General features: G+C 37.7%; 1 long non-coding RNA gene across 2 annotated transcripts; it reads left to right on the top strand.

Moving 5' to 3' along the window:
* Positions 1 to 1,254: 1,254 nt before the first annotated feature.
* On the top strand, positions 1,255 to 9,932 carry LOC132042905 (uncharacterized). Of its 2 annotated transcripts, none has more exons than XR_009411622.1 (3): positions 1,255 to 1,355; positions 8,945 to 9,068; positions 9,767 to 9,932. It is a non-coding gene; the product is annotated as an uncharacterized LOC132042905 (long non-coding RNA). The 2 variants fall into 2 exon arrangements; XR_009411623.1 differs by lacking the exon at positions 1,255 to 1,355 and adding an exon at positions 8,348 to 8,436.
* The last annotated feature ends 707 nt before the right edge of the window (positions 9,933 to 10,639 follow it).

Genomic DNA, 10,639 nt, shown 5'->3' on the forward strand with positions numbered 1-10,639 from the left:
TCCAAGACCATGTCACCCATATTGACTCCTAGCGAAAACTAGAGAACATGGAAATGTTCTTTGAAGCAAGAATAGACAAGATCGAGAAAGAGATGGGGAAGAAAATTACTGAACTAGAACGTAGCTATAAAAAGAAAGAGGGGATAAGATACTCTGATTTGTGGATACATCCGAACTTGGGTCTACCAGAAGGCTTCAAAATTCCCAAATTCGACCATTTCAATGGATCGGGCAACCCCAGGGCCCACTTAAGAGCTTATTGCGACCAGTTGGTCGGAAATGGTGGAAATGAAGCTTTGCTCATGAGATTATTCAGTCGAAGTCTATTAGGAATAGCTATAGAGTGGTTAATCTAACAAGACATCAGTCGATGGAAGACATGGGAAGAGATGACAAGTTCATTCATGGAAAGATTCTGTTTCAATGTGGAAAATGTGCCTGATCGCTTCTCATTGGAGAAAATTCATCAGAAATCGACTGATACCTACAGAGAAAATGCTAGTCACTAGAGAGACGGGGCGGCGCATATGCAACCACCTATGACTGAAGCTGACCTAGTAGCTGCATTTATACGGTACCAAGAAGCTGACTGTTTTGATAAAATGATAACTTTGAACGGAAGCTCCTTTGTAGATTTAGTCGCTGTTGGAGAAAACATCGAAGATGGCCTCAAGACCAGCAGGATTGTCAGTGTATTAAATAGATCAGGCGCGTGTGGCGCCATGAGTGGCAAAAAGAACAAAGAAGATGTAGCTTATGTTTCTAGAGCTACTAGCCCAAAAAGCCGAGGAAAAGAGATAACCCACAAAAATCAAGACAACTACCAATCGCCTCCACCGACTAGCTATATAACCACTTCACCCCAATATAGCCCAATGTCTGTGTGCTACGCACAACTTGGCTACCAAGCCCCACAATGAAATTATCAAATACCAGCACCTAGCTGTAACACCCCGAATTTTTGTTTTAAGCTAACTCTTGAATTTTTGATTGACCATACCTTGATAGTAAGGGTATATTTTACTTCGCACTTCCTGAATATGAACTTGACGATATTTGAAACTTGTTTGAAGTGTTATGGCGTAGTTATATAAACTACTCCTACTATGATTATCTTAGTAATTTATTAAATGGATTAGATATATAAAAAAGTGGACAGCCCTTTTTTTTTTTTCATCCTTATCCCAAGTAAGATACATACCATTTTGGCTCTTATCCTCTCCACCACCCCCCAATTTCGTTTTTCTCCAAGGAAATAAAACACCAAAAACCTCTCTCCTCTCATAATATTCATCCTCTAAATCAATCATCAAGACTTGCTTTGGTTGAACCCCAAACAACTCCACACGATTGAGGTAAGTTACAAGCCCGTTTTTGAACTGCAATGTTGTTAGTGTTTTCAGCATAATTCCTTGTATAAAGCTTAGTTTTAAGATGTTCTAGAAAGCTATTTCACAGACCTACAATTTTTGTTCAGGCCCCAAAACACAGTTTTGCTTGTATTTACTAGAAAAGGGGTGATGAAGTGCGGGGCGGTCTTTGCGCCATTTTTTTGCAAACCCTACATGTACTTTTAGTATTTTGAGCATATCTTGTAGTACAAAACTGCTATAGGAGTAATTTAAATTTCTATGAAACCCCAAGACATGTATCTACAACTTTCATTCAAAGCCACAAAGTCTATCTCTGCCGTTTACCCTTTTGAAACCGAGCCACAATACAAGATAGTAGTACGTCCTAATTCTGTTTTGATAGTTTAGGGTGATTTTCTCGATTTCATGTTTAGTTTCGACGTGCTAAAACCATTGAATTTAAGTACATATTTGATTGTGTATTTAAGTTATATATGCTCTTGTACAAGCTAAGAGGAATTGTTTGACGAAGTGGACTTTGGTTGGTCTATGGCGTAGACGATTTGAAATCATCGAGTTATGGTAGAACTTGTTGTGTGGTAAAACGCCAAGGTTTGTGTATAAACTTGAACTTGGAATATCTTTATTTTCTGTAAGTTTTGAAGTATCTTGATGGGCTATTTCCTTACTCTTCATCTTATATCATTGAACAGTTATTATCTCAAGATTTGCAAAACTTTCGCTAAATCGCCCACTTGTACGAATTTCTTGATCATTTTGCATTCATGTTGGGACGTTGTCCTTCTTGTTACGGTGACTTTGTCACCGATATCGGCATGCCTCTTGATTAGGATCTTGCCCATATTGACTTTGGATTTACATTTCGTCTTGATGATGGATTTTTGTCCATTTTCGAGTACGAGTGGAAAGTCACTTTCAACATGGCTCTTGATTCTCTTGATTATTATGTGACAACCCTTATTGATTTGGGGCTTTCGTCCATCTTGATATTGATTGTGCTTGGTGCGATGGCATGACGTACATATAGGGCGAAATTGGTTATTTGACAAACTCTCTTGAATTGAATTATAAGCTTTCTTGACACTTGAGCTTTCAAATATTAATATCGATATTTTGAAACTCTTCAAGGTTTGGTATTTGATACTTTCGATATACTTGGTTAATTTTTTTATTTTTATCTCATTGAGCTACCTATGACGGATAAGGGAATTGGAGAATCTAATGGCTCCAAGCCCAAAGTTTATACACCACTAACCTTTATGCTTAGCGATAGTTGTTTTCTATCGTAGGTAATGTACGGGAAGAAATTTGAAGATGTCCATTTGGAGTACACTTTTTGGGAGCCTTAGTGAAGATCACGTTGGCATATGCATCTAGGTCTTATAAAATTTTGGGGACTTGTACATGATCCATATGTAACACTTATGTATTAAATTTTGGCGGCTTGTTGGACATGTACAAGACCATATGCTTGTAGCTTGAACTTGGTGACTTGTTTTGCTATTTTAGGGTGTGCTTTCAACCCAAGTCATGCCATGTACTGGGTTTACATTTTTCCTTGTATTTATGTACAAAGGAAGATACTAGTTTCTGTGATAATCGCAAGTTTGAGTTTCGTGTATCTTATGGACCCGCAATGGTGTTGATTTGAAAATATAATTTCAAAACAAAGTTTCTTAAATGTGTTGACTATTTGAGATGGGCATTACCATTTTAAATTGATACACTGATATTGTATTTCATCTAAGAAATTTTTCCGATGGTACAATGGAAAAAAAAATGTCGCACTTTCAACCCTTTTTTGCATGGGCCTATTTCCGCTATTAAATATTTTTGTGATTGTATTTTGGCATAAATTTCTTCTAAACGTTGTAGGTGTGAAATTACCTTTTGTTTCGTAAGTGGTATCCTCCCAAAGGAGATCTTTGCAAGTTTTGGTATTTGAGCCTAGGTTTGTGATTCTAGGACTTTTGTTGTGACTAGTTGGTATACTTGTTCCTTGTTTTTAACATGTTTTGTGGAGTGTATTGCGCATATGCATCATGTACATGTCCCTAATGCAATGTGATCTTCCCTTATGTAGGAATTAAGTTATGGCCTCTTCTTCCTCTAATAAACCTATGGAAGCCCCTCGTGAGGGTTTAAATAACTCTAATGCCCAACCTCACTTACAAGAAGGGGTTGGACAACATTTTTCTGATTCTAATCTTCCTCGTACTAGTGGATCTGAAGTGGGAAATAATCAAGCTACAAGAGTTAGGCCATATCCTCAAATGAGTCATAGTACCTGCTGTTGATCCTTCTTTTCAACAAATGGCTAATTTCTTTCGTCACATGGCTAGAAGAATGCCTGACCCTAATGAAATGAACTTTGAGAAAATAAGAAAAATGGGTGGAGTTGAGTTTGAAGGCACTGTTGATCCTACGGATGCCGAGCAGTGGTTGGAGTGCATGGAAAAAGTATTTGAGTAATTAGAGTGTTCAGACGCTGCCAAATTTAAGTGTCTTTGTCTCACTGTTACAAAAAGATGCTTATGACTCACGGGTAAGTGTACCGAATGCCAAGGAAAAACCTCCTGTTCTTACTTGGAATGATTTTGTGAAAGAATTTCTTATGAAGTATGTCCCACCTGCTTATCATGATGCAAAGAAAAAGGAGTTCTTGAACCTAGAGCAACGGAGTATGTCTATTGCTGAATATCAACAGAAGTTTCTCAGGCTTTCTCATTATGTAAGTGGTATTATTAATAACGAAAAAAGATAAATGCAGGCGATTCGAAGATGGTTTGAATAATTCCATCAGAAAATCTGTGGCGGTCCTACAACATGAAAACTTTTGTAAATTAGTTTTAGCTTTTCTTACTTGGGAAAGGACCGACAAGGAACAAACTAGTAGAAATGAAAACAAGTTCAGAAAAGCTGATGCAGATTTAGGAGGTCCATCTAAAAGGGGAAGGTTTGACAATTCCAAAGCCGGTGGTGTTCACAAGTCAGCCCGCATAAGCAAAATAGATCAAATTTCTCTCTTCGCAAGAAGGGCAAGCTATGGCCAAGGCAATACTCGTATACCCACTTGTGCACAATGTGGAAAGAATCACTCTGGTACTTGTAGGAGAGCTTCTGGTGCTTGTTTTAATTGTGGGAGCCTCGATCATAAAGTTAAAGATTGTGCTAATCCTAACCCTACTTCTTCTCTGCGTACGGAAGGCTCAGTTCGTAAAACCTATTACCACTCCTTCTCAAAGGAATAAAGGTGCAAGATCTAGAAACACATAAGCAACAGGTGCAGGTGGAGCCAATCAAGCTAGTGGGTCAAGAGCTATAACACGAGCTTATGCTATGAGATAGAGGGATGACCAAGATGGAGCAGACATGGTTCCAAAGTCCTTTGGGTCAACGGGTTGTTTGTAATCAAATCTATCGAGGTTGTCCCTTGGTGATTCAAAATCTAGTCTTCCCTGTTGATTTGATTGAAATGCCTTTCCAAGACTATGATGTCATCATCGGTATGGATTGGCTTCATAGATACCATGCGGTAGTTGATTGTTGGTCGAAGCACGTGACCTTTAGAGCTCCTTAATTTTCACACATCATTGTTCAATGTGAAAGATCATTGACATCTAAAATTATCTCTGCAGTTGTGGCAAGAAAGATGGTTAGTCAGTGTTATGAAGCTTATATTGCTAATATATTTGATACACACCTAGAAAGTCCAAGCCTTAAGGATATACTGTTGTATGTGAATTTCCTGATGTTTTCCCTGAAAATCTTCCTGGATTACCCCCGGAAAGGGAAGTTGAATTTCCAATAGAGGTTATTCCTGGAACTACTCCTATTTCTATAACTCCTTATCGAATGGCTCCAGCAGAATTGAAGGAGTTAAAAATTCAATTGCAAGAACTTGTTGAGAAAGGTTTTATTCGCCCAAGTGTTTCTCCCTGGGGAGCTCCTGTTTTATTTGTGAAAAAGAAAGATGGAACTCTTAGGCTTTGTATTGATTAACGGCAACTGAACAAGGTAACAATTAAGAATAGATATCCACTACCTAGGATTGATGATTTATTTGACCAGCTAAAAGGGAGCTAGGTTGTTCTCAAAAATTGACTTGAGGTCGGGGTATTACCAACTGCGGGTAAGTGAACAAGATGTCCCTAAAACTGCCTTTAGGACTCGATATGGTCATTATGAATTTTTGGTGATGCCATTCGGGTTGACGAATGCTCCTGCAACATTCATGGATCTGATGAATCGCGTGTTTAAGCCTTATCTTGATCAATTTGTGGTGGTCTTTATAGATGATATTTTAATATATTCCAAGAATAGTGAAGATCATGAAAAGCATCTCCGGATTGTTTTGCAAATTTTGGAAGAGAAAAGGCTTTATGCTAAGCTTTCCAAATGTGAATTTTGCCTTGGTGAAGTGGCGTTTCTGGGACATGTTGTGTCAGCGAAAGGTGTGAAGGTTGATCCTAGTAAGATTCAAGCTATTGTTGAATGGAAACCCCCTAAAATTCCAACTGAAGTAAGAGGTTTCTTGGGCTTAGCGGGATACTACAGAAGGTTTGTCAAAGGCTTCTCCATTATAGCCTCTCCTTTGACTAAACTCTTGAGGAAGGATGCCAAGTTCGTATGGGATGACAAATGCCAAGAGATCTTTGAAAAGCTCAAATCCTTATTGACACAAGCTCCTATACTTACTCTACCAACTGAAGGGAAAGAGTATGTGATATATAGTGATGCTTCTCATCATGGTTTGGGTTGTGTCCTGATGCAGGAAGGGAAAGTGGTTGCGTATGCCTCTCGAAAATTGAAACCACATGAATTGAACTATCCTACTCATGACCTTGAGCTCGCTGCCATAGTGTTTGCTTTGAAAATTTGGAGGCATTACTTATATGGCGAAAAGTGTCACATATTTAGTGATCACAAGAGTTTGAAGTACTTGGGTACGTAAAGAGTTGAATTTGAGACAATGTAGATGGCTTGAACTCATTAAAGATTATGACTGTATCATTGACTATCATCTGGGTAAATCTAATATGGTTGCAGATGTTCTAAGTCGCAAAGCCTTTGCTAGTTTGTCTCTAAGTCCTTTGGTTGTATTTCTTGAATTGAGAGCCATGAATGCTTGTCTTGCATTTAATTCTGATGCTCTATTGTTGCTAATTTTCAAGTCAAGCCAGTTCTACTTGAATAGGTGAAAGAAGCGCAGAAGTTAGATGAGAAGCTTATGAAATTGATCAAAGAAGTTCAATCTGGTGGAAAGCTTGATTTTAAGTTAAGGGAGGATGGTATTCTATTTTATCGACATAGGTTATGTGTTCCTAAAGATGACAACTTGAGGAAAGAAATTTTGAATGAAGCACATACTTCACCATATTCAATGCATCCTAGAGGTACTAAAATGTACCAAATCATCAAAGAACACTACTGGTGGAATGGAATCAAGAAGGACATTGCGGAATTTATTTCTAAATGCTTAGTTTGTCAAAAAATAAAGGCCGAGCATCAAGTCCCAACTGGTTTGTTACAACCCTTATCGATACCTGAGTGGAAATGGGAAAGAATAACTATGGAATTTTTTTCTGGGCTTCCGTGCATTCAAAGAAATCATGATGCAATTTGGGTTATAGTTAATAGGCTAACCAAAAGTGCTCATTTCTTGGCCATCAGAATGGGCTACCCACTTGAACGTTCAGCAGAATTGTACGTTAATGAGATTGTGAGGCTGCATGGAGTTCCTATTTCTATTGTATCTGACTGAAACCCAAGGTTTACATCCAGATTCTGGACTAGCTTGCAAGAAGCTTTGGTCACTAGGTTCACCTTTAGTACTTCTTTCCCATCCCTACGTACAAACGGTCCCGAGAGGGTGATTCAAATCTTGGAACATATGTTTCGAGCTTGCATTATGGAATTTGAGGGTAGTTGGGACAGACACCTAGCCTTGCTAGAATTCAGTTATAATAATAGCTACCAATCAAGTATTGGCATGCCTCCCTACGAAGCATTATATGGGAGAAAGTGTACAACTTCTCTTTGTTGGAGTGAAGTTGGTGAAAGAAAATTGGTTGGTCTTGAGATTGTGCAACAAATTGAAGATAAGGTAAAAATCATCAAGGATTGCCTAAAAATTGCCTCGGATAGACAAAAATCTTATGCTGATCTTAAGAGGCGTGAAATTGAACATCAAGTGGGAGATAAGGTATTTTTAAAGGTTTCTCCATAGAAGATGATTATGAGATTTGGCCAAAAAGGAAAACTTAGTCCTCGATTTTGGACCATATGAAGTACTTGAGAGAGTTAGTCCAGTTGCATATAAGCTAGCTGTTCCACCGGAGTTAGATAAGATCCACAATGTCTTCCATGTTTCTATGTTTAGAAGATATCGCTCAGATCCATCTCATGTTCTTCTTGTTGAATCCATTGAGGTCAGCTCTGACTTGACATATGAAGAGGAACCTATCCAAATCTTAGCGCATGAGACAAAAGAGCTTCGAAACAAGAAAATTCCTTTAGTAAAAGTCCTTTGGAGAAGTCATTCTGGCAAAGAAGCTACCTGGGAGCGAGAAGAGGATATGCGAATTCAATATCCACAGTTGTTTTGAGGCTAGTATAAGGTAAATTTTCGGATAAAATTTCTTAAGGTGGGGGATAGTTGTAACAACCCGAATTTTTTTTAAGCTAACTCTTAAATTTTTGATTGACCATATCTTAATAGTAAGGGTATATTTTACTTCGCACTTCCTGAATATGAACTTGTTGATATTTGAAACTTGTTTGAAGTGTTATGGCGTAGTTATATAAACTACTCCTACTATGATTGTCTTAGTAATTTATTAAATGGATTAGATATATATAAAAGTGGGCAGCCCTTTTTTTCATCCTTATCCCAAGTAAGATATATACCCTTTTGGCTCTTATCCTCTCCACCATCCCCAAATTTTGTTTTTATCCAAGGAAATAAAACACCAAAAACCTCTCTCCTATCATAATATTTATCCTCTAAATCAATCATCAAGACTTGCTTTGGTTGAGCCCCAAACAACTCCACATGATTGAGGTAAGTTACAAACCCATTCTTGAACTGGACTGCTATTAGTGTTTTCAACATAATTCCATGTAAAAAGCTTATTTTTAAGTGATTCAAGATGTTCTAGAAAGCTATTTCATAGCCCTACAAATTTAATTCGGGCCCCAAAACCCAGTTTTGCTTGTATTTTCTCTAAAAGGGGTGATGAAATACAGGGCAGGTGCTGCCCAGATTTCTGTTTTGCAAACCCTACATGTAATACTGTTAGTATTTTGAGCATATCTTGTAGTAAAAAACTGCTATAGGAGTGATTTAAATATCTTTGAAACCCCAACACATGTATCTACAACTTTCATTAAAGCCACAAAGTGTATCTCTGCAGTTTAGCCCTTTGAAACTGAGCCACAATACAAGATAAAGAGGGGCATCTTGTCCTAATTCTCGTTTTGATAGTTTGGGTGATTTTCACTGATTTCATGTTTAGTTTTGCCATGCTAAAACCATTGAATTTAAGTAGATATTTGATTGTGTATTTAAGGTATATATGCTCTTGTACAAGCTAAGAGGAATTGTTTGACGAAGTGGACTTTGGTTGGTCTATGGCGTAGACGATTTGAACTCCTCGAGTTGTGGTAGAACTTGTTGTGTGGTAAAACGCCAAGGTTTGTGTATAAACTTTGACTTGGAATATCTTTATTTTCTAGAAGTTTTGAAGTATCTTGATGGGTTATTTCCTTACTCTTCATCTTATATCATTGTATGGTTATTATCTCAAGTATTGCAAAACTTTCGCTAAATCGCCCACTTGTACGAATTGCTTGATCATTTTGAATTCTTGTTGGGACTTTGTCCTTCTTGTTAAGGTGACTTTGTCACCGATATCGGCATGCCTTTTGATTCAGATCTTTCCCGTCTTGACTTTGGATTTACATTTCGCCTTGATGATGGATTTTCGTCCATTTTCGAGTACGAGTGGAAAGCCACTTTCAACATGGCTCTTGATTCTCTTGATTATTGCGTGACTACCCTTATTGATTTGGGGCTTTCGTCCATCTTTATATTGATTGTGCTTGGTGTGATGGCATGATGTACATATTGGGGAAAATTGGTTATTTGACAAACTCTCTTGAATTGAAATATAATCTTTCTTGACAGTTGAGCCTTCGAATATTGATATCGATACTTTGAAACTCATCAAGGTTTGGTAATTGATACTTTCGATATACTTGGTTACTTGATTTATTTTTATCTCATTGAGCTACCTACGACGGATAAGAGAATTGGAGAATCTAATGGCTCCAAGCCCAAAGTTTATACACCACTAAGCTTTATGCTTAGCGATAGTTGTTTTCTATTGTAGGTAATGTACGGGAAGAGATTTGAAGATGGCCATTTGGAGTAGACTTTTTGGGAGCCTTAGTGAAGATCACATTTGCATATGCATCTAGGTCTTGTAAAATTTTGGGGACTTGTACATGATCCATATGTAACACTTATGTATTAAATTTTGGAGGCTTGTTGGACACAAGACCTTATGCTTGTAGCTTGAACTTGATGACTTGTTTTGCTATTTTAGAGTGTGTTTTCAACCCAAGTCATGCCATGTACTAGGTGTTATATCCCGTATTTTGTACATTGGGACATTCCGAGCTAACTACGATAAGTTAAGGACAAGACTATTTTGGGATACGAGGTTGAGACTTTTGACCTCCGATTTTGTTTTAAGGCATAAGTTGCTTATGATTTTATTGGTATGAAATATTAAGGAAAATTTGAGGTTAAAAGTGAATTATTGAAAGCTATTATTTCATGAAACCAAGCCAAGTTGGTCGTGTGATGTAATGTGAGTTCCCACCCATGGCTTGGCTAATTTTAATTGATCCAAGCCATGTGTGGGGCATGGTACACATGGATGAATTATATATGTAATTAGTAGATGATGAGCAAGACAATTAGTCATCTTTCCACACTTAGAAGCTTGGAGAAACATGGAGAAAACAAAGAGAGAGCAATTCGGCCAAGGCTGGCCGAATATGGTGCCACAAAATCTTGATCAAAAAAATATTTTCTTCAAGAATTTCAACTCCTTAGAAGGTGTATAACAACATGGAGTGGTCGTTGGGGTAGCAAGAACAAGTATTAGTTCAAGGCACAAACCATAGCCAAGTTGAGAAGTCAAGTGCTAAGGTAAGGTTTAATCCTCTCTTACATGTACTAAGGGTGTTTTGAGCAT

This window comes from Lycium ferocissimum, unplaced genomic scaffold (genome assembly GCF_029784015.1).
Source record: "Lycium ferocissimum isolate CSIRO_LF1 unplaced genomic scaffold, AGI_CSIRO_Lferr_CH_V1 ctg19155, whole genome shotgun sequence".
In the NCBI taxonomy this organism is placed as follows: domain Eukaryota; kingdom Viridiplantae; phylum Streptophyta; class Magnoliopsida; order Solanales; family Solanaceae; genus Lycium; species Lycium ferocissimum.